This window comes from Bos indicus, chromosome 7, assembly GCF_029378745.1.
Source record: "Bos indicus isolate NIAB-ARS_2022 breed Sahiwal x Tharparkar chromosome 7, NIAB-ARS_B.indTharparkar_mat_pri_1.0, whole genome shotgun sequence".
NCBI lineage: Eukaryota > Metazoa > Chordata > Mammalia > Artiodactyla > Bovidae > Bos > Bos indicus.
The window spans coordinates 77037823-77061760 of record NC_091766.1 but is presented as its reverse complement, the minus strand read 5'-3'; the positions used below and the strand labels follow the sequence as shown (position 1 = coordinate 77061760).

The 23938-nt window shown below is 36.6% G+C and overlaps 1 long non-coding RNA gene across 1 annotated transcript in view; it reads right to left on the bottom strand.

Moving 5' to 3' along the window:
• Positions 1 to 23938, bottom strand: part of LOC139183923 (uncharacterized) — an 863152-nt gene that overhangs the window by 301148 nt on the left and 538066 nt on the right. The window contains exon 3 of the long non-coding RNA XR_011567418.1: positions 10481 to 10632. This is a non-coding gene — a long non-coding RNA (uncharacterized lncRNA). The remainder of the gene's footprint in view (positions 1 to 10480; positions 10633 to 23938) is intronic.

The window sequence follows — 23938 nt, the reverse complement described above, 5'->3', positions numbered from 1 at the left end:
ACATCAGTCCTTCCAAAGAACACCCAGGACTGATCTTCTTTAGAATGGACTGGTTGGATCTCCTTGCAGTCCAAGGGACTCTGAAGAGTCTTCTCCAACACCACAGTTCAAAAGCATCAATTCTTCAGTGATCAGCTTTCTATATAGTCCAACTCTCACATCCATACATGACTACTGGAAAAACCATGTATTGACTAGACGGACATTTGTTGGCAAAGTAATGTTTCTGCTTTTTAATATGCTGTCTAGGCTGGTCATAACTTTCCTTCCAAGGAGTAAGCGTCTTTTAATTTCATGGCTGCAGTCACCATCTGCAGCAATCTTGGAGCTCCGAAAAATAAAGTCAGCCACTGTTTCCACTGTTTCCCCATCTATTTGCCATGAAGTGATGGGACCAGATGCTATGATCTTTGTTTTCTGAATGTTGGGCTTTAAGCCAATTTTTTCACTCTCCTCTTTCACTTTCAACAAGAGGCTCTTTAGTTCTTCTTTACTTTCTGCCATAAGGTGGTGTCATCTGCATATCTGAGGTTATTGATATTTCTCCCAGCAATCTTGATTCCAGCTTTTGCTTCCTTCAGCCCAACGTTTCTCATGATGTACTCTGCATATAAGTTAAATAAGCAGGGTGACAATATATAGCCTTGACAAACTCCTTTTCCTATTTGGAACCAGTCTGTTGTTCCATGTCCAGTTTTAACTGTTGCTTCCTGACCTGCATACAGGTTTCTTAAGAGGCAGGTCAGGTGGTCTGGTATTTCCATCTCTTTCAGAATTTTCCGGAGTTTATTGTGATCCACACAGTCAAAGGTTTTGGCATAGTCAATAAAGCAGAAATAGATGTTTTTCTGGAGTTCTCTTGCTTTTTCAATGATCCAGCGGATGTTGGCAATTTGATCTCTGGTTCCTTTGCCTTTTCTAAAACCAGCTTGAACATCTCGGAGTTCATGTTTCACGTATTGCTGAAGCCTGGCTTGGAGAATTTTAAGCACTACTTTACCATTGTGTGAGATGAGTGCAATTGTGTGGTAGTTGGCACACATTGCCAACTTTGGCATTGCCTTTCTTTGGGATTGGAATGAAAACTGACCTTTTCCAGTCCTGTGGCCACGGCTGAGTTTTCCAAATTTGCTGGCCTATTGAGTGCAGCACTTTCACAGTGTCATAAGCAAAAAGATGTACTTGAAATTGATTTTAATCATAAAGGTTTTTCCAGTTAAATAAGACCAAAATATTGTCATTTCAGTGGGCAATCAATATAAAAATGTTAATGAGATACTGCACTTAAATTTTTCATACAGAATCTTTGAAAGGCAATGTTCATTTACGTCCATTTAGGGACCTCCCAGTTGAGACAAGTCACATTTACAGTATTTAGTGATTATGTGTACCTAGTAAAGAAGAATACTGCAGAAAGTTGCAGAAAGTTCTGACAGCATAGCACTTTCCAAGTGGAGGAAACAATAGAAATATAGACACACCAGATACATGAAAGGCAAATTATTTCCTGGAAATACTATGTCCATTTCAATTTGATTATGGGTCAGATGTGAAAAAGTAAGAGGTATAGATCAGATGCTTGGTAAATTAGTCAAGTTTTTTGGCTCAAAAGCACTACCAGAAAGTATTCAAACTATCGTAAGCAACGTAAATTATTGATGCTGAATAATGAACGTGTAACAGCCAAAATTTTTAAACTCCTAAGAAAAATTTCCAATTCAATTGTGATAAATTCATTTTTATGTATGAAATTATTGGCTTACATAACTGAATAGGCCAGTGATAGTTCCAGCTTCTGGAATAGGTGGATTTAGATCATAATTCCAGAACTCAGTCTTGTTATCTTTTGCTTTGCTTCATTTCATCCATTTATTAAGTATGTGTCTCCTTGATGACAAGATGGTGGGTAGAAGTCCTTAGACTTTCTTTCTATGATCTTAGGTGTCTCAAAGTTTACTTAAAGCAGTTCTGTTTAATCAACAATTTAAGCCCACATGATCTAATTAGTCAGGTTTAGATTATCTGATGGTGGTGATTTAGTCGCTAAGTCATGTCTGACTCTTGTGACCCCATGGACTGTAGCCTGCCAGGCTACTCTGTCCGTGGGATTCTCCAGGCAAGAATATTGGAGTGGGTTGCCATTTCCTTCTTCAGGGGATCTTCCCGACCCAGGGATTGAACCCAGGTCTCCTGCGTTGCAGGCAGATTATTTACCAACTGAGCTATGAGGGAAGCCCCAATTACTCATCCATAAATTAATTACTATTTAGCCAAGGGAATATCTTCTCACTGAAGAAGCCTAAGGTGTGGTCAAGCTATCTGATCACAGGTAGGTCAACTGATAGTCATTGTATAAAGAAAAAATGAAATGTTCTTGCCTGGAAGGTAAGATGCATATATGGAAGACGTGTAGACAAACTCAACTAATGTTTACTAGCTTAAATTGTGAAGAATTTTTGACCCTGTATTGTAACTTTTAGATCAATAACTCTTAGCTAATACCTGGTTTTGCTCCCATGATAAGTTGAAGCCTCTAGAAAGCCTGCATGTTGAACAGTCCTCTGGTAGTTAACAATTTAAGGCAATGATTTATGCAAGCATAACCTGCATATTATGCAGACATGAGTAGACAAATTTTTCAAAGAAACACAAAACTGCTAAAATTCTGCAATAAAAGTGGTTGAAAAGTGGAGAAACTGTCTTTCAATAGATTGACTAACTTTGAATAATTTAATGTTTGAAATGATTAGTTAAGATATCTTACTAATACAGCTAAATTATGATCGCTTCCCTTACAACTGTACTGTACTATTTCCAGGTAATTTGTAATTCTTTTTAAGTTTTTTCACCAAATTTATTCTTGAGTATTTCATTTAAATTTTGGCTCAATATATTACCTATGATTAAATGAAACATATATATATGATTATTTTTTTACTAACAATTTTAAGGTGTAAAGAATAAAAGTGCAATGGTAAGGGTGTAAATAGATAAAACACCATGTAAAGGTATTCTGTGCAATATCTACACTTAGGTCTTACAAGTTTGAGTTTATACAACCATGATTTATTAATTCCAAATGATTTTTTCCCAAAGGTTCTTATGTATTCACTTGATTTCAAAGTTATTTTACTTTTAAAAGGTTCATTCTATTTTATAACACCTTTTAAATTTAGTCATATACAACGATATACATGCATGCTCAGTCAATTCAGTCATGTGTGGCTCTATTTGACCTCATGGATTGTAGCCTGCCAGGCTCCTCTGTCCATGTGATTCTCCAGGCAAGAACACTGGAGTGGATTGCTATGCCCTCCTCCAGGGTTTCTTCCCAACCCAGGAATCAAACCCATGTCTCCTGCATTGCAGGTGGATTCTTTACTGCTGAGCCACCAGAGAAACCCCAACAATGACATATTTAGCTTCAAATAAAATATTCAATACTTTGAGATAAATATAAGCATTAGTGGGGAAACACTTCCAATTTATATAGCTTGATTTTGGTTAACTCATAGTAGTGTTTGTAATAAGTACCCACAAGATTTTTTATTATATCATAATGTAAAATCTAATTTTAATTAATTTAAAAGTGCTGCACTATACTTGCATCATTACATATGATATAAAGTTAGATTTTTAAAATAATGCTCATAAATTTATACCATATTCCAAGTGATCATTTTTCTAGATAATTGTCATAAAATCATTTGTTTTTTGATAATTTGCAAATGCCAACTATTATTCTAATACTAAATATAAGTATTATATAAAAGCATACAGTTGTATAGAAAGAGACTAGGTCTACAAAATTTCAATTACTTAGGAAATTTAGAGCTTTAAAATCAGCTTCTGCTAAGTCCTAATTTAATTCTCATTTAATAGAAACTGAAGAACCCAACAAACTGCTTTACATATTTTTATAGGCAACTGGAATTAAAGTTACAAAATAATTTTAAAATTATATTTTTATTCCATTATACCCAAATAGTGTCTTGAGTCTCTCATCTTAGAGAAGAAGATTATTGAGGCAATTTTGCAGAAGAATCAATGAACACAATATTTTAGACTAAACTATCAAGAAAATTAAGGACTCTTCATGTGCTTATTGAATGAATTACTGTAAAGCTTTACTGTTAAGAAAGTGCTGTAGAATACCAGTCATTTCACCTTCAAAAATGCAGCTGTAATATTAAGAATCCATTATGTGCATTTTAGTTACTTAATAGACAACTGTTGAATGAATGAATATGTATCCAGTAATGGTTATATTTTATTTTGCTTTTATTTGTTATCATTTTTTCTGTTATTACTATTCTGTTTTAATGCAGAGTATTGTGCTAAGATAGAACAGCTCTGAATTAAGACAAGTCAAAGTAAGAGGTTTACTCTTGTTCAGTCAAAGGTACTGAATGCTAACATTTCCTGCACATCATAAAAGTTAATATTTTGAATTGTGTGGTTCGGAATACCAGTTTGAAATTCTAGAAGTTATAAATGTTAGATATCAATGTTTATAGTGCATGATTTTAACTTAGATCTTATAAAAATTCAAATTCCCATACTCCATACTTGCAGATTCTGATTTCATAGGACTGAGTCTATTAATATAATGGTGGTTTCCTAGTGGCTCAGTGGTAAAGAATCCACCTGCCAATGCAGGAGATGCGGATTTGATCCCTGAGTCGGGAAGATCCTCTGGAGAAGGAAATGGCAACACACTCCAGTATTCTTGTCTGGACAAAGGAGTCTGGTTGGGTATAGTCCATGGGGTTGCAAAAGAGATGGACATGACTTGGTGACTAAACAACTATGACAATTCTATCAGGACTAAGAATCTGTAATTTTAACAAGTAACCCACATAACATTTTAGCTGGCAATTCTCAGGCTGTATAAAAAACACGTTATCTATCCACTTAAATATATAATGATCTTTCAGTCACACTGGTTTGTATCCTACCTCCACTCCCCACCCCTAGCCATGTTCAATGAATTACATTTAATGTTATGTTAGCTCTAATCAAAGGTAGTGACATAAAAAAATTGACTACAAAATATTACATATATTAAAAAAATGATTAAAGATGCCATAAAATATTGTATTGTATTAAACACATTTAACATATTTAAAATATTGATTGCTTCTGAATATCAAAAAGAAAACTGTGTTCAGCTGCAATAAATATAATAATTAACATTAGTATATTTCATCCTTCTGTTCATCATGATAAGAGTGTGTGTGTGTCTCTCTCTGCCAATAACAAATGCATATCCGAATTATCAGGGGAATAGTTTGAAAATGCACATGTTTATCCATTCTACTGGAATGGAATCTTATTGAAGGTATCCTCTAATACTAATTTTGAAAGTTGTCTAGGTATTTCAGACTTTGGCCCCTCAATTAAATTGAGAACCATAACTATAAGCAGTGGGAAGCTCAACTAAATTAAGAACCATAGCTACAGGCAAGAGAAGAAATCATCTCTACAGTGCAGATTAATAAAATTTTTACCCTAGTCTTAACCAGTTCCTGCCATCAGATCTGCATGCGTTTATAAAGAAAACTAATAAAACAATTTCCAAATTCTCCTCTAAAAGAAAAACTGCTGCTTTTTCTACTCATAATATTCTGACATCAACTGTGAGCAATTTCCCTGCACGTTGAGAAATTCTGACACTAGCTACCTGGAGTTACCTCTGAACACACAGAAAAAGGACTTAGTCCCACAAAGACTGTCCCTTACTTCAGATACCAATCACAAGTCCAGGCCTCCCATACTTCAGTCAGCTGTAAAGTGGGAGTTTGTATGACCCTCTCTTCTGGTTCAATAATTTGCTTTAAGAGCTCACATAACTCAGGGAAACACTGACATTTACCACCTTATCATAAAGGATCTAATAAAGAATACTGATGAACAGTCAGATGAAATAAGGCAGGACAGGAAATGTGTGCACAGAGCATCATGACTTCTTTGGATGTGATTCCCTCCCAGCACCTCCACCTGTTCACCAACCTGGAAGATGTCCAAATACTTTTTTTTATGGAGGTTATATTACTTATTCATGGTTGATTTGATTAAATCATTAAGTCAAGGTTGGAAATTGGGACTCAAAGTCCTAACCCTCTAACCACATGATTGGTGCCTCTAGCAACTTGCCCCCATCATCTAAGAGTCACCGCTCTATCATAAACTCAGGCATGAACTTCCCTGGTGGCTCAGATGGTAAAGAATCTGCCTGCAATGCAGGAGACCCGGGTTCAGTCTCTGGGTTGGGAAGATCCCCTGGAGGAGAGAATGGCAACCCATTCAGTGTCTTGCCTGGAAAAGCCAATGGACAGAGGAGTCTAGTGGGCTAGTCTAGTCTGTGGGGTGGCAAAGAGTTGGATACAACCGAGCAACTAACATTCACATATACTTGAAACGGGCTTATGAGTAATAAAAGATGCTCTTCCCACTCCTATCATTCAAGACACTACACGGATTTGGGGAGCCATGTGCCAGGAACCAAGGATGAAAAAAATATATATATATATACATTTTATTATATATTTTATTATATCACAAAATCACATTCTCCAATAGCATTGTTGAGAAATTTTTTGATGAGAGTTTTTCCAACTAATGATTTTGTGAAGACATAAATGGAAGAGTGTTATATCTGACATTCTTTATTTTGACTGTACTTTTTCAAAGTTTCTTGCTCTCTTAATCAAGCCATTCCTTTATCCTAAGCATCTAATCCCTTCACCCTATACCCTGACATTTCATTCTGATGTGTAGTAACTGAGTTCTCAGATTGATATTCTGCTCATTCCCATTCCTACAAGAACAAAAGCTGCACTTCTTTGGATCTGGATCCACCCTCTCTTTAGAAGAACAAATTAATTTTTCTTTCTTGTCAATTCACTAAAACAGAATTCACTAAAACATGCCTGTCATGAACATAGTGAAGTCAATTATGTTATTATATTTAAAGTGAGGCGGTATCAAAGAGAGAAAGTTGTTACATAAACGTGGATCAGAAAATCTGAGTTTCAGCAAGAGCATGGTTCCTTTACATTACCTGAAACCCCACTGAGTCTGCTGGGGTTAAAGTGGGTGGTGAGACTTGCTGTTTAGGTCAGGCCTTTATATCACATAACTCAGTGTAGCTGACAGACAATGAATCCAATACAATGAATCTATTCATTGAACTGGTAAATATTTATAGTAACATTTGGACATTTTGGAAGAAACCTCAGATATTATGATCGTGTATGAATTTCCATTTAAAAAAAACCTGCAGAATGATGATTGTTAATCCTGAGTGAAATATGCCCTGAAAGCTTCAATACCTTAATTTCATTTATGTTTGTAGAATACATGTCATATTAAAACATCTTGCATTTCTCAGCACTCCTTTGTTTGGACATTGGTCAACAAGGTACTTTTAAATACTAAAACAGTCGCTAAATACCTACATTCTCAGGGAAACAGAGATGCTCTAGACTTGTATTTTTTACCAAATAAATTAGAGTCTATTACAATGATAACACATAAGATAAACACATCCATAAATAAAGAATGAATTATTAAAGAAATAAAGATTTATTTCAAATACATGGCTATATCTTAAGTAATCAAGCACTTAGGCGAACACTTCCTTTGTTTAGGCATAAGCACTTATTTTGCTATGCAAGGTCACGTGTTTGGAAATGATAATCGAAGTCAAAGTATTTTTGCCCCTAGAGTCTTCATTCAGAGTATTTTCCAGTGGTGTCACAAGTAGATAAATGCACCTAATTACTAGATTGTACATCCTGATATATGTTTATTTGACTATGCAAACAACCCACCAAATGTATAATTTTCCCTTCTTAAAAAAAACACAGTAATTTAAATGCAAAAGATATGTTAATCAGCATTATCATTGAGATTTTTCATATGTCAAGTTAGGATGCTTGGAGTGATCATTTTGCTGTCAGCAATAAAGCAGCTTACACTGGAAATTCATTATGGAAACATCGCATCATAGTCATAGCAAGCACGGTGCCGGCTTTTATATAATAACAATAATAATATGGTACCTACAAACAGTTTACAAGTGTAGGGAAAGAAAGTTAGAATTCAGGCTGTAATACTGAAGAAAGAGTTGATTAAACAATAAGAACAAAATTTGAAAATGAAGGGAGTAAACAGAATATACTCTTTCAAATTACTGTACAAATTCTTTTGAAGTACAAGTAGTCATTACAATATAAAAATTTGAAGTTGAAGGGTTTTAATTATACAATGAGTGGTGGGAATGCACCAGCTTAAGGGTACTCCTATTAGCATTTCTTGCAGCAATTGTTATTTTAATTGGCTGAAATAAACCATAATGCCCCAGGCCCCTGATAAAACTGTGGAGGTTGGCAGCTTTTTTTTTTTTTCTTCCCTTTATGAAAGAGATCCATTAAGAAAGCTTATATTTTGATTTTTTTTTTAAGACCATTGCTACTCATTTTTATCAATGCAATAGTGTCTGGAAACTCTTCTTGTCATGCCCCCTCCATCAAACTATCACACGTCAGATGTGTATTTTATCTTCAGGAAGAAAAATTTCATTTGGGAGTTTGTTTTCTAACTAGGAATTTACTCAAAAGTGCCTCCAACCCCCACCTCTGTCTTTCCACTTCTCTTCCAAAGTCTTGAAAATTCTAAGGCTTTGTAATTTGTTTTAAATTCTAAAATTAACTAATGAGTTGAGTATGTAAAATATACCTATATCCTTTAAAAATACAATCATTTCATTCCTGATACATTAACTATGCATTTTCTAAATATAAAACTATGTACTGATTGTATGAGGTTTCAGTGTAAATGTTATTCTTCTCAAGTTTAAAATTAACATAACGAAATGCATCTAAATTTTTATAAACTGGTAGAAAAAATGGAAGTTCTATTTAAGAAATCTGATAATTTTACCTGGGTGAGCTAAATTTCAGCTTGGGTATATAGAGGTGGCGACCACTTAGGGATAAAATGTGTTAGTTCAGGAAAGAGGTCATGAAAGCTTGAGCAAGGGGAAGGCTGCAGTGGAATTCTGCAAGGAATGGGAAATAGATTTGATTTGAAAATAGAAACAACGGTGTAAATGCCTAATTATGTAATCAGAACAACAACAAAAAAATCTCAGAGGAATCAAAAAATAATGATATAAATGGTAAAAAGTCAGGGAGACCTTGAGAACAGCAGAATTAGAAAAGAAATAACAAAACGAAAGATGGTTAGCTCACATTGACATATTTTAATCAATGGCAAACATATTTGTTTAATATATAGACATCTACATTTCTAGACACGTGAGTGAGAAAGCATGAAAGCAGCAGAAGAGAGATATAGTTACAGATTTACTCCTCTGTGGTTTCAGAGACAAAAGAGTGCTTTGGCCTCTCAAAAGATACCATGCAAATGTTATACAGAAAACATATTATGCACATACCAATTCAGAAAATTTTCTGTTATAAATACTTATGAATTATGCCAAGGTATTGAATATTCAAGCAATATGATAATGTTGATAAATAGTCCTGCAATTTCAAGCACCGTGGTTTGATAACGTGAGAGATTCTGTGATAAATACAACCAAAGCTTTCTCATACCTTCAAGAAAATTGAACAGTGAAATAGTCTCAGAACAAAACTGAAGTTTGATATTCCAGGTACATCTATACATTTCCTTGTACGAGTTTTAATAAGAACCCTGGTAAGTCAGTTTAATCATAACCCCCAACCCTTAATCATGTCCTTCATCCTCCACCATTTCCCAGATGATATCTATTCAGCACACACTCTGCTGGCCACTAGGTCATTTTATCTCCCTTACTTCTGATGTTTCCTCTTGGTAGTTTCCTTGGCAGTAACTTTTCACTTGCCCATGCTGTATTAGGAGTTGAGTACAATCTCTATGCCCCACAGTGAAAACCCACAGTAGTGGTTCTGAATCTATGGCTGTGATCCTTAATAAAGTCTGCCTTGCCATCTTTAACAAGTGTCATTGCCTAAGTTTTTTTTGCTTTAACACCCTCTGTTATGCTGAATCTATCTCCCTCATGAAGACAATGAGACAGTAGTAACTAAAGTTATAATCATTTTACTCTGCTTCAATTTTCATGACCTGAATGGCACCCTGTTCCAGAGAAACAGAATCCTCATGCTCATAGAGATTCAGCAGCTAGATGCAGAAGTGTCAGAAAGGCTGTTGCCAAACTATGTCATTTAAAGCAAACTTCTTTGGAATATATAAGTCATCTGTAGAATTCCCACAGAAGAGACAATAGAGAAGATACTGTATTTCCTATCAAAATTATTCAATTTAGAAGAACTCTAGTAGGATCGTTACAATTTTGAAAGTTAAATTTATGTATTTTTACACTCTAGATATAACAGAGAAACAAAACTTTCTTTCCTATGAAGGACATTTGTAGAAAATCTTAAGAAATGTAGGTTGAAGGACCTACCTTTGGTAAAGAACAGGTTTTCTGATGATTGGAGCCAAGATGAGGATTTCCTGCAGACTGGGGTTTCTTAAAGTGCTTCAGGGTCCCTGTCTGCTATTTTCTTATCTAATGTATCTTCACCTCTCAGCCCTTAATGACAGTGTTCCAGGGACCTAAAAGGGGAGAAAAAGACATTTTGAAAAGACTGCTGAGTTACAGCAAAGTCACCTTGTACTTGCTTCAGATGTGGTGCACTCAGGAATATAAAACAGAAACATCTTGTTACAGCAGTCAACTTGCTGAATACATGGTCAGAATGAAGAGGCTAGAACACATCCAAGTAGTGTAAAACATGGGGAAAAAAGACACTGTATATACAAGACTAGTTTGGCTTCAGGAATTGCTTTTACAAAGGATGCTGCTACATTTTATTTGAGGAAGGAAGTTGCAGGCATGAGAGAAGATGGAGAAAGACACGTAAGCAAGGTCATCATTCAGTACACATGTATGGATTGCCCACTATGCACACTTAAAATGATGAACAAGACTCAGACTGTCTTTCCAGAGTTTCCAATGCAGTTGTATAAAAGATAAGAATATACATCATTTTAATGCAATGGGAAAAATGTGATGGTGGTAGGTTATGCTGAAATCTACATATTTCCTAAATTTGGGAGGAGAAAAGAGAGTAAAGGAAAAAAAAAAATTTCAACCGGAGAGCTGAAGCAAGTGTTCAGTTCAGTTCAGTTGCTCAGTTGTGTCCGACTCTTTGCAACCCCATGAATCGCAGCACGCCAGGCCTCCCTGTCCATCACCAACTCCCGGAGCTCACCCAAACTCACATCCATTGAGTCAGTGATGCCATCCAGCCATCTCATCCTCTGTCGTCCCCTTCTCCTCCTGCCCCCAATCCCTCCCAGCATCAGAGTCTTTTCCAATGAGTCAACTCTTCACATGAGGTGGCCAAAGTACTGGACTTTCAGCTTCAGCATCATTTCTTCCAAAGAACACCCAGGACTGATCTCCTTTAGAATGGACTGATTGGATCTCCTTGCAGTCCAAGGGACTCTCAAGAGTCTTATCCAACACCACAGTTCAAAAGCATCAATTCTTCAGCTCTCAGCTTTCTTCACAGTCCAACTCTCACATCCATACATGACTACTGGAAAAACCATAGCCTTGACTAGATGGACCTTTGTTGGCAAAGTAATGTCTCTGCTTTTGAATATGCTATCTAGGTTGGTCATAACTTTCCTTCCAAGAAGGAAGCGTCTTTTAATTTCATGGCTGCAATCACCATCTGCAGTGATTTTGCAGCCCCCAAAAATAAAGTCTGACACTATTTCTACCGTTTCCCCATCTATTTCCCTAATGGATAATCAGTTGAGGACACTGGAGACACAGGTATGGAAAACTATTTAGAAGACAGAAGTGAAAGAGCTTAAAAATATAAGAGAGAGCTAAGTCTGGGTTCATGTGAGGAGACGAATCTCACCTGACTTCTGGGCTCTGTTTAAGAGAAGGGACCTGAATACAGAATATAAATTACAATCAAATTTTGAGCAATAAAAGCAATGCCTTGTGTAGTGGCAGGCTCACTGGAGGCCTTAAAATCTTGCTAAATTATTTTTGCCAAACTCATTGATATAAGTTTTTCTAAAGTTGATCTCAAAATGTTTTCACTCACATGTGTTTTTGGATCTAAATCAAATGAATATATGTAACATATGTATTTTTTTTTAAGAAATTGGCTTTTATTTTTTAAAGACTGAACAAAGAAGTTTTTCTTTGGGTTTGTTTAAGCTGGGATGCTGATAAGACGGCTCTTTGCAAATGGACCATTTTGTGTCCATGGAGTAATATATATAGGCACCCATATAAATATGCATACACATATGTATACACATATATGATTTTCTTTTCTTTCTTTTTTTTTTTTTTTGACCCTTCTATCTTTTGGAACTAGGCTGGCAAACCTAAATGTTTAGGAATTTGTGATACTTTTGCAAAATGATTTATTTTCATCTAATGAACTTATGCAATAGGCAATTCAGCAAAATAGTAAAAAAAAAATTGGTATATATCAAGTATAGACATCTATTTGATCTAAAGTTGTGAAACAAAGTTATTCAAGTATATCATTGGTTTAAAAGTGTATTTGCAAAATCCTGTATGTAAACTGGGTTTTACAACTAGCGTTCCTTGGAGAGACAGAGGGAGGAGAGGCCCATGATTGAAATGCATAAGCATGTGGTAACTCTTCAAATTTCAGTCCTCTTAAAGAGGGAGAACTAGACACCAGGTGGGTGAACTTTGTTGGCAAAGTGATGTCTCTGTTTTTTTGATACACTGTCTAGGTTTGTCATATCTTTTCTTTCAAAGAGCAAGTGTCTTTTAATTTTGTGGCTACGGTCACTGTCCACAGTGATTTTGGACACTAAAGGAAAAAAAAAAATCTGCCACTGGTTCCACTTTGTCCCCATCTATTTGCCATGAAGTGATGGCATTGGCTGCCGTGATCTTAGCTTTTAAGTTACAGTAATACAAGACCTGATACCTCAGTTGGTAAAGAATCTGCCTGCAATGCAGGAGATCACGCTTTGATTCTTGGATTGGGAAGACTCCCTGGAGAAGGGATAGTTTACCCACTCTAGTATTCTTGGACTTCCCTTGTGGCTCAGCTGGTAAAGAATCCGCCTGCAATGAGGGAGACCTGGGGATGATCCCTGGGTTGGGAACATCCCCTGGAGAAGGCAAAGGCTACCCACTCCAATATTCTGGCCTGGAGAATTTCATGGACTGTATAGGCCATGGGGTCGCAAAGAGTTGGACATGACTGAGCAACTTGCACTTTCACTTTTCACTTTCAGTGTAAGACCTGAGTGGAAAAAACAAATCTCTGCTTTTCAGTCTAAAAATCCCCAAAGAAATGAGGCAATAAAGCAATAACATCTGTTTTATAAAGTTTTTAATCTATTTTTCATGCTTTTAGTCATCAGAAAAGCATGTTTGTATTGTTATACATATGGTATATTTTATTATGTTCTTTAATTGGTCAGGTTCTTTCTCATCTCAGTGAAGCTTGCCATAGCCAAAATTGTTTTGTTTGCCTACCCAGAGTTACTCTCTCTCTTCTGTAAAGAGATGACCTCAGTTATTTGTTAGAGACCACACTCCCTTCATTGGACTGTAGTTTTGGTGGGATATTTATTCAAGGTGTTGATTATAATATTAACATAATATGGGTGGAAAATAACCTAAATTAGGTCAACCAAAATCTCTCTCAGGAAAATGAATCCTGAATACAATGAGCTAATAGAAAACACTTTATTCATTCTGTGACAGTGGAAACCTGATGATACTTTTCATTTTTTTTTAATTCCTAGCTCTAGAAGTTACCTTATTTCAGTCTTTCTTAGAGCCTAGTGGTTCTATTTTTCATCCATTCCATAAACTGCCTCATGTATTGCATTTTTTTTAACTCAAGTTACCCATAGATGGCTTCTATTGCTTATAATCAAAGTATCCCAACTGACACAAACTGATAGAAAAGTTTATATGGGATGAAGCGAGGGCTAAAAAAAAAGTGTATTATGAGAAAAGTAATGAGTACCCAAAGGGAGAAAAAGATAAATATATACATATACACATATATATATATGTGTATATGTATATATATATATATATATATATATGCTGCTAAGTCGCTTCAGTCATGTCCGACTCTGTGCGACCCCATAGACGGCAGCCCACCAGGCTTCCCTGTCCCTGGGATTCTCCAGGCAAGAATACTCGAGTGGTATATATATATATATAATTGTGGGAGGGATAGAAGAGGGAGAGCTTGCTTATGTTTGCTTAAAAATAGTTTCATGGAGGAAGGAAAAAAATGGATGAGATTTTCATACAAGATGATGCGGATCAGAGCCTGTCTAAGGAGGAGAGAGCAGTATCAGTGAAGAGATCAAGGGAAGACAAGTTCAAGACATGACTGGGGATTAGGAACAACCTCGGTTCATACATATGCTTTAGATAGAAATGAAAACTCTAGGAAGAACAGATTATCCATTTTTAAAGTAAATGTTTATTGTGTTCCGTGATGCAATGGTGAATAAGACAGACATGTTCCATGCCTTCAGGAAACTTGCATTCCCCTAGAGGACAGAGATGAACGGCTAACAAAAATATTATCCAGAGAGAAAATAAAAGACTTTAGAAATGCAGTACATTCTGTGAAGGAAACAAGGGGCTAAGATACAGAGGCTAAGGGCATGCATGGAAAGAGATTGAGGGAGAGCTGGAAGAAAGTTGTGATATTTTAGATAAGCGTTGAATTACAGGAAAAGTGGGGGAATGAGCATTCCCAGGCAAAGGAACAGAAAAATATGAATGTCCTAGGGAGAGAGGACTTTGTTCTCAGAACTGATAGAAAATGACTTCAGTCAGATGAACAAAGGAGACTAGCAGAAGACAATGCTGGAGAAACAGGCAGGGGACAGGTTTCTTACGCCTCAGAGGCGGGCTTGGGCTTTATTTCAAACTCATGAGGAAGCTATTTACACTTAATAAAGATCAACTTAGTGGCTAAGAATAAAGGGTAATAGTCTTGAATGATGATTTACATTTGGGGTTATAAAGACATGTGAGAAGTCACGAAGGGCATATCATGATAACATAATGAGAGATTTAAACATGAGCATGAAGTAGTTTTATATTATTATTATTCAGTACAAAACTTACAACTACTGAAAGTATTTACTGAGGTGACAACTACTTTCCATAGGAACATCATCCATAATACGTGTTTCCACCTCTAATCTGCTATATTGCTTATACTTCCTACCATGTAATTTAGCCCTTATATTCTGACTAGATCTATATGTTTTATGTAATATTTTGTTTCCCAACTAGATAGAAAACACCTCAAGGATAAGACTTCTGCCATATATTTCTGTATCATTCACTTACCTAGCTTATATTTTAAATGAATGCTGCCTGTGTTTAGTCACTCAGTTATGTGCGACTCTTTGTGGCCCCATGGACTGTAGCCCGCCAGGCTTCACTGTCCATGGGATTCTCCAGGCAAGAATACCGGAGTGGGTTGCTATGCTCTCCTCCAGGGGATCTTCCCAACCCAAGTATAGAACCCAGGTCTCCTGCATTGCAGGCAGATTATTTACCATTTGAGCCACCAGGGAAGCTCAAGAATACTGGAGTGGGTAGCCTATCCCTTCTCCAGGGGATCTTCCTGATCCAGGAATCAAACCGGGGTCTCCCGCATTGCGGGTGGATTCTTAACCAGCTGAGCTGCCAGGGAAGCCCTCTGTCCAGTATAGATTATGTGAATATGAATTTGTAATAATATTTAATGCTTACTATTTTAATCCACCAGCCAATGCTGGGGACAGCAGTTTGATCTCTAGGTTGAGAAGATCCTTTGGAGAAGGAAATGGCAACCTACTTTAGTATTCTTGCCTGAGAAATCCATGGACAGAGGAGCCAGGCAGGCTATTTAGTCCATGGGGTCACAAGACTGGGAGATGACTCAGTGACTGAACAACAACAAAAACATTCTCTCGGCACTGTGCTAAGGGCTTTACATATACAATTTAGTTTAACTCTCATTCTAAATCTATAAAGAAAGTCGTGTTATCATTTTATAGATAATAGACCAAAATTTACCACAATTAAGTCCCTTGCACAGTTGTTACTAATTGACTTACAACACTTTGGAGATAAAAAAAAAGTATCTGGTCAAGATAAGCTATTTACTGGTCAAATTACTTTGAAAAAATACCTGTGAATGACATTTGTACAGTATTAAACCACTTCCTGGCCCTACTGGGAATCAACTGTGAATCTGTTCATTGTGATAGAATCACACATAGCTTCCTCTGTCTGCATTTGCTAGCTGTTTCTGACAATATCTGTCATTTAAATGGAAAGGTTTATTTAACACAGAGACACTGTCTTACTCTTGTCATCTTTCACTTAATTAAGCTAAAACCATATTTTTCCCACCACAAAATCAAAAAGATGAGTACAGACTCTACAAAAGATATGACTGGTTCATTTTGTCTAGATTCTAAGCATTTCTAACATCTAAATATATATGCAGAAATACCTATCATATAATGATTGTGACACAGATTATGATTGTGGCCCAATTATCTCTACAGATACAGATGCCATAAAATTTAAAAGAGAAAGGAGACAGTGATATGAAGGGAAAAATAACAAACACATGCTAATGGGAATTAGAAGAAAACATAAAGGCTGTCAAGGAAAATTACTGTTGGGCTCGCTACAGGAGGACACAAAAGGGAAAACAAAAATAAAAATAATTTAAAGTCTACCCTGAGGCATACAAATATAAAGAAGAGTAGAAGAATTTTAATTAGGCCAAAGTGCTCTAAATATTTGCTTAAAACTATTTCTCTCCTTAAGACACAACCACAGCGATGACATACTTGACATTTGCTCACAATCCATTTTCCTCATCCAAAGTTTAAATTTTGTAAACAGGCAATTCCAGTTTCTATTTTGGTTCACATTCTGAATGCAAATAAATATGGCCCACACACCCTAAGGAAGAAAGCATTTAAATTGTAAGTGAAGGATGGCATTAGAATAAATATCAACACACCAATTTGTATTAAAAAAAATCAGATCAGACATTTGGCAATAGAAGTAATAAAGATCAAGAAGAAGGGAGAGATGGAGAAGGAGTAGGAAGAAGGGGAGAAAAGGAAGTATACCATCACTACACACACACACTACACACACACACACACACACACACACAGGCCCTCATCCTTTTGAAATGTTTGAATTTCCCCAGGAGAAATCACTCCCGGGCCATATTTAATATCTCTTCCACCTGCACCCCCAACCCCCTGCCCCCGTAACTCTAATTCGGTGGAGGTTTCTTGACTTACAGAAAATTGTGTCATTCGGAAATAGGATCTCAACAGGCTGATTAATAACTGCGCTAAAAAGCTAAATTTTGGTGATAAACCACATAAATCTCTCTTAGATGTCGGCTCTGCAGCCTGTAGGGTTGATAGGGTCTAAGTTGTAGTTTCAGCTGAATTTCTTTAGGAGTTCTGGCTAAGGAGGGCCACAAGGAAAATGCCATTAGAGGCATTCGTATGCTTTGAATAGACAGGCAGAAACTTAGATTAGGAAAACTCTGCAAATCGTCACTGATTATTTGGGTAAAGTAGGAAGAGAGTGGCATAACAACAGGTGAATGAAAATGCTTTTAAAATATTATTTAAATGCAGTCCTTAATTCTTCAAAAATTTAGAGAATTAATCACTTAGTTTCCTCATTTAGTACTCAAAATTCAATTTAGCCTAAAGCATTCTAATAAATATAAAAGACCTTGGAAATATACAAATATAATATTTTGTAAACGTCATATGGCTTCACAATGTGGGACCAATTTACACATTTTACATTCTTTTTCTTATATGTGTTACAAAATACTATTTTTATTTTTAACTTTTTACTCTTCTTTTGTTATACATTGTTTCCACCACATAAGCTTTTTCTTTTTTTTAAAGGAACAACTATCCAAACGTCATGGGACACTGCTGCTGAGTCGCTTCAGTTGAATCCGACTCTGTGCAGCCCCATAGATGGCAGCCCACCAGGCTCCCCCGTCCCCAGGATTCTCCAGGCAAGAACACTGGGTAAGTGTAATTTAAAAGTTATAAGAGCCTTCTCTGGTGGTCCAGTGGTTAAGACTCCGAGCTTCCAATGCAGTGGGTCGGGGAGTGTGGGTTTGATCCCTGGTTGGGAAACTAGGATTCCATATGCTGGGTGGTGAGACCAGTAAGTAAATAAATAATAAAGGTAACAAGATTTTCTTCTTCTCTGAGTAAAACACTACTACTCAGAAATTTGGTCAGGAAAGAAAGGCATCACAAGATGTGAAGGCATTAGTTTAGAAGCTGAAGATTAATTGTAAAGGGAAATTGTTCTAAGCGAGGCCACAAAACTAAAGCCCTGAAACATTCTGGAACTTTCTGAAAACCAGCTACACTTCCTACAAACAGACCAAATTGTGGTTCTATCTCAAATATTGTAGTTCTTTATTCTTAACTCTGATTTGATAGCTTACAATAAAGTCAGCAATCGATTGTGCCAGTAGCATGAATCCTGGAGCTTGGCTGTCTGGGCTCTAAACCACACTCTGCCTCTTACTAGCTCTTTGACTTTTGGCAAGTAACGGAACCTCCCTATACTTCAGTTTCTTCATCTGTAAAATGGGAATAACTCTAAAGCCTATGTCATAATGTGGTTAGATTAGTTAGTATTCATAAAGGGGTTAGAATAATGACTAGGTTATAGTAATACTACATCAGTGTTTAATGAATAAATATATGACATTAAAAATTACATTGTCTGTAAGAATCAGTTAGGCACCTATGCTATTCCAGGTCACGGGAAATACGATGGACCAGGCAGAATAGCTCACGTCCTTGGAATGTTGAGCTCACATTATAGAGACAAATTACAGAAATAGGCATGAAAACAGATAAGCAAGATATTGTTTAATGGAGCTAAGTGCTGTAAAGAAATGTGTGTTAAGTGATTGTGATAGAGGAAAAATTCTGATTTGGGAAGGCTCTTGTGGGACCAAGGGGTTGGAGATGAGAAGCCGTGAGAAACAAGATGAGAAACAAGAACCCTTAAGAACTCAGGGACTGGAATCCTTGTCCTATTTCTGGACAGAACGGATGCCTGAACAAGGAGCATAGAGAAGGACGGGAGAAGCAAATAACGTCAGAGAAACAGGCATGGGTTCCACTGGCCAGGGCTTGGAATTTGACTTTTATTCTAAGTCCAATGGAAAACTATTGCAGGATTTAAAACCAAGATGCACATTGATCTAGTTTAACTGTAAATAGGCTCCTCTGTTTCTAAATGATGACTGAAATTCAGTGCCCCGTTGTTTGACTTTTTTTTTTTTTTGGCATTGGCTTATGCTTTTGACCTTGCATTGTACCCTGTTTTTCACTGACAAACACAGGAGATACTTGCTGGAAGCTTTAAGTATATCTGTCACTAGCAGATTTTTGCCTCCTAATGGCTTGGTAGCTGAACTCTTCTAGCTATACTTAAAACTAGCTATATATATATTTTTTTCTCTCACTATATTTCATTCATCCAAATTTTGGGTGATCATTCTCCTTTAGTTTTTCAGTAACTCCTGAGTAGGACCAGCTGTATACATTAGCTGTAGGCAGCTACCTACATTTTTAAGTTGTGTGTGGAGGTGGGGGCACTAGCTACCTTCATTTTTATGATGTGTGTTGGGGGGGGGAACTAGACAACTTTTACATGAGATACACCTTCTCTATTACTAATCTATTGTGGTGCCTACTGTTGTTAACATTAGATTGATCTCATTGGGTTGCAAAGGCTAAATATCTGAGTAAACAGTGAATATTTTACTGAGAAGATAGAAAAATATTATCAGAGGATAGCAACCTGAGAGAACGAGACAGGGAGCAGGAGAAACTGAACGGAACAGGACTTCTAGCCCATGGTCCCTGTCCTATAAAAAGGGTTTATCTATGGGATATCTGTTTTTGTATCCTGCCTTGATCTACCCATAATTTGAACCTGTAAGTGGATGTTCAAACTTTACATTTACAATTACTTTCCAAAACAATTATACAATTGTATCTACCCCATCCTATTTTAGATGAATTCTACGTATTTCTACTAGTGCTAATCGTATTTTCTAAATTTCTAAAAAAACAAAAAACAACAACAAAAAAAAACTGTTGAATTTTTAAAAATGTCTTGAAATAATAATAGAGGCATATAACATTAGGAAAACACTCTTCAAAACTGAGACGTGAGGGGACAAAAAGCCAATTCAAACAAATACCCTTTGTGCAAAGTACTATAATGAGGACAGTGAGGAACAGTAAGACAGGGCCCTTTCTTTCCAGGAGTTAGTAATGACATTATTTTTTTAAACTCAATGTCTTCATTTCTTCATTTCATTTGAGTCTCTCTGGCTTTGTAAACATTAGCTGCTTGCTTGCTTTTAAAAAATGGTGAAAGTGATAGTTAGTCATGTTCAACTCTGTGCAACTCCATGGACTGTATGTGCCTCTGTCCATGGAATTCTCCAGGCAAGAGTAGTGGAGTGGGTAGCCATTCCCTTCTCCAGGGCATCTTCCCAACCCAGGGATTGAACCCAGGTGGCCAGCATTGTAGGCAGATTCTTTTACCATCTGAGCCACTTAGATATCTTTGAAGTTTTGGGCATAGTTTGCTGGTTGGTTGAGGTTATTAATCATAATATTCAAATATGTAGTATTTAAGTCCAGGACAATTCTGTTTCTCCAGTAAAACCAGGTAGTAGAAACCACATTTTCCATGAAAAATTCCTGTTCAAAGATTCAATAAGGCACCAAACTGTGACTATGTTGGACTTCTAAACACAAGTAAAACCAAACTTTATACCAAAAATAGGCTGAAGTTAGTATTTTTAAAAAGTAGTTACTGTGATCCTATCAGAATGTTTCTCTGCACTCTGTATATCCAAATTCAATAATTACTATCATTCTGTCTTCTGTGTGAACGGGTTTTTCCTTAATTTTTAAAAGTCCTTTGCCACTTGAATATCCATTTTGGAAAAGCAATGTTGGTTAAACATTAATATAGTTCTTTGTTATGTTCCAGCTCTAACAAGAAATTAGGGAGCCTTGTTTTTGGTTTCCAAGTATTTCTCTACTTAGATGAGTAAGCTGATTAACTGCACTCATGTATTAGCTTTTTGAGGTATATGATTTGCTACAGTCTCATGCCTTTTAAAACCTTGATCTCTTTTTTCTTTTCAGTTTTTATAATAAAGACACTTATTTCTTTAAACTTAAGCCATAGAATTATGTGTATGTATAGTATAGTTTCCCTGAGTCTATGTTAAATTAAATATTGACTTTGCAAGCTCTGTATCATTTATTATTTACCATTCTCAATCTGTGGAATTTATTAAAAAATTGATAAGAATGCCTGGTGGTGAAATCCCCACAGGTGTCAAATTGGATGACCCAACCAACCCAATTACAAAATTGACAAATCTATGGGTACTTCGATAAAAATGACACAATTTGATTTTAACAGGGACTGATATTTTTAAAGGACACTTTGAGACATTTTCTTTGAAGGAATAATGTTCTTCAATTTTAGAAAACTATGAGTTTTTTTTTTTTCCTATTCAGAAAATTGCTTTCTTGTGGGCCTTGTTAGCCTTTCTGTTCTTTCTTCCTTTTTCTAGAAGTTGATTTCTCATTCTTCTGCACTTTAGAAAATGTTGGGAGAGAATTTCAAGTATTTTTAAAAAAATATTTTTAGCAGATTTACCTTTTGTGCAAAGTGTCAGACAGTTCAAGGGGGCACCCTGAGCTTTCTCACGTCTTTTGTAAGTGGAACAGAATTTCATTCCTAAAGAACAATTGCTCACATTACAAAAATAAGTCTCCTACGTAGGAGCTCTTGCTGATATCCTCCAGAGAAAGGATAAAAAATAAATGATCCTATAACCTGATTAATCTACTCTCTCCCCTCACCAAATCTAGGGCTCTCCAGAAGGTTGAAATGAAGGGTAAAAATGCTTTGCACTTTCCCAAACAGTTTTTAAACTTCTACCATAGGACTGTTTTCTAATTTAGTTTCTGTGAGCAGAGGTCATATAACAAGTCAAACAAAATAGTCTTAATTGTAGTGATTAAAATATTTGCCACAATTCTTAAATACAATGTTAAGAATATGGATAGCCTCAGTTAAAGGAATGTGGGGAGAGAACTGGTTACTTTCAATTCTACACAATTATCAAGAAAACCTTGTTTCCTCTGTCACTCAATCTATCTGTTCACACATGTACAGCTAGTGCAGTTTCTCAAGTCTAGCTGCACCTTAGAATCACTTGCGGAGCTTCTAAAACTTAGCACTCCTGGAGTTGCTGCTGTGGAGAATCCACTTTAATTGTCCCACAACCTAGAGCAAGCATCAGTATGTGTTAGTGTCTTCCCAGAGGACGCTATGGTGCAGCCATGACTGAGAAATACTGGGTTAGACTGACACTCTTCCTTTAAATGTACCCTTGAAAACAACCAAAAAGTAAAATTATTAGGAAGAATTTTCCTTTCCAATGAAAACGAGACTTGTCTGGGGATGGTTGGTGTGTGCTTCGCTGGCATCTATTTTTTCTAGGTATGCAATCACTCACTCCATGTTTTTATATTCATCTCAGTATCATTATTGGGGTTGCACAGAGTCGAACACGACTGAAGCGACTTAGCAGCAGCAGCAGCAGTATCATTATTATTAGTAGTAGTATCACAGCTTCTGGAAGCCAAGTTTCAATTAATCAGTAAATTGACAGATACATTTAGACCCTATGCTCTGTGGATAATTCTGACCAAAAACATTTAAAACTTCATCTCTGACCTCAGGGTACTTACCCAGTTTGTGATGAAGACAAGCAGGCTGAGGAGCGTAGATGACAAGAAGAAAGGAACTGACTTTATGCAATGTTGCATTGGTAATATTGAGGACTGAAGAGACCAAAAGCCCAATAGCCTCTTCTCAGGTGGCAGGAGGAGAAGCAGGATACTGCACATTCCACCCGTGCCCAGAGCCACCAAGGGGGTGGACAGACCACCTGAGACCGCACTCTGGCCCACCCCACGGATTAGCCCTACCCACACCCCATTTTGGGAACTGATAACCCTCTGGGAATGAACAAGGAAATCTGTTACTTGTTTTCACTACCATGTGCTACAGCAGGAGTCCCAGTAAAGCCTTGCCTGAAATTCTCATCTACCCTCTCATCAATTTCTATTCATTACAGCATTCAAGGACCTGCTTTAGTAACAAGGTCATAAATAAATACAGGTGATGTCTGTTAAGTGTTCACGTACTCTGTTCTATCATTGAAGACATTATAGCCTTAAATTCTTTCAACCTAGGATAGGTAAAAAACTTTATGTTCCTCCCACTCCTGCTTTCCAGGTCATTCAATACTCAATTATAAGGAACTTGTGATAGCAAAGTACCTGCCTGTAGCGTGACTTTTATAGTAGGGAAGGGCTGTTTTGTAATGAAGTGTCAACATACCAGTAATTGGCAGCAAGGTGTGGTTACACCTGTGTTAACTACAGAGCTTAATAATGCATACATGCTCAGGTGTGTTTCCATTCCACTCTTTGTGACCTTGTGGATATAGCCCACCAGGCTTCTCTGTCCATGGGATTTTCCAGGAAAGAATACTAGAGTGGGTTGTCATTTCCTACTCCAGGGGATCTTCCTGATCCAGGAATCAAACCCACATCTCCTACCAGGTCCTGTGTATTCTTTACCACCTGGGGAGTCCAGAGCTTAATAATAACAGGTGGTTAGCCTTTGAAGAGTAGTGCCTATATGAACTGAAAATGTTGTCATAATAAAATG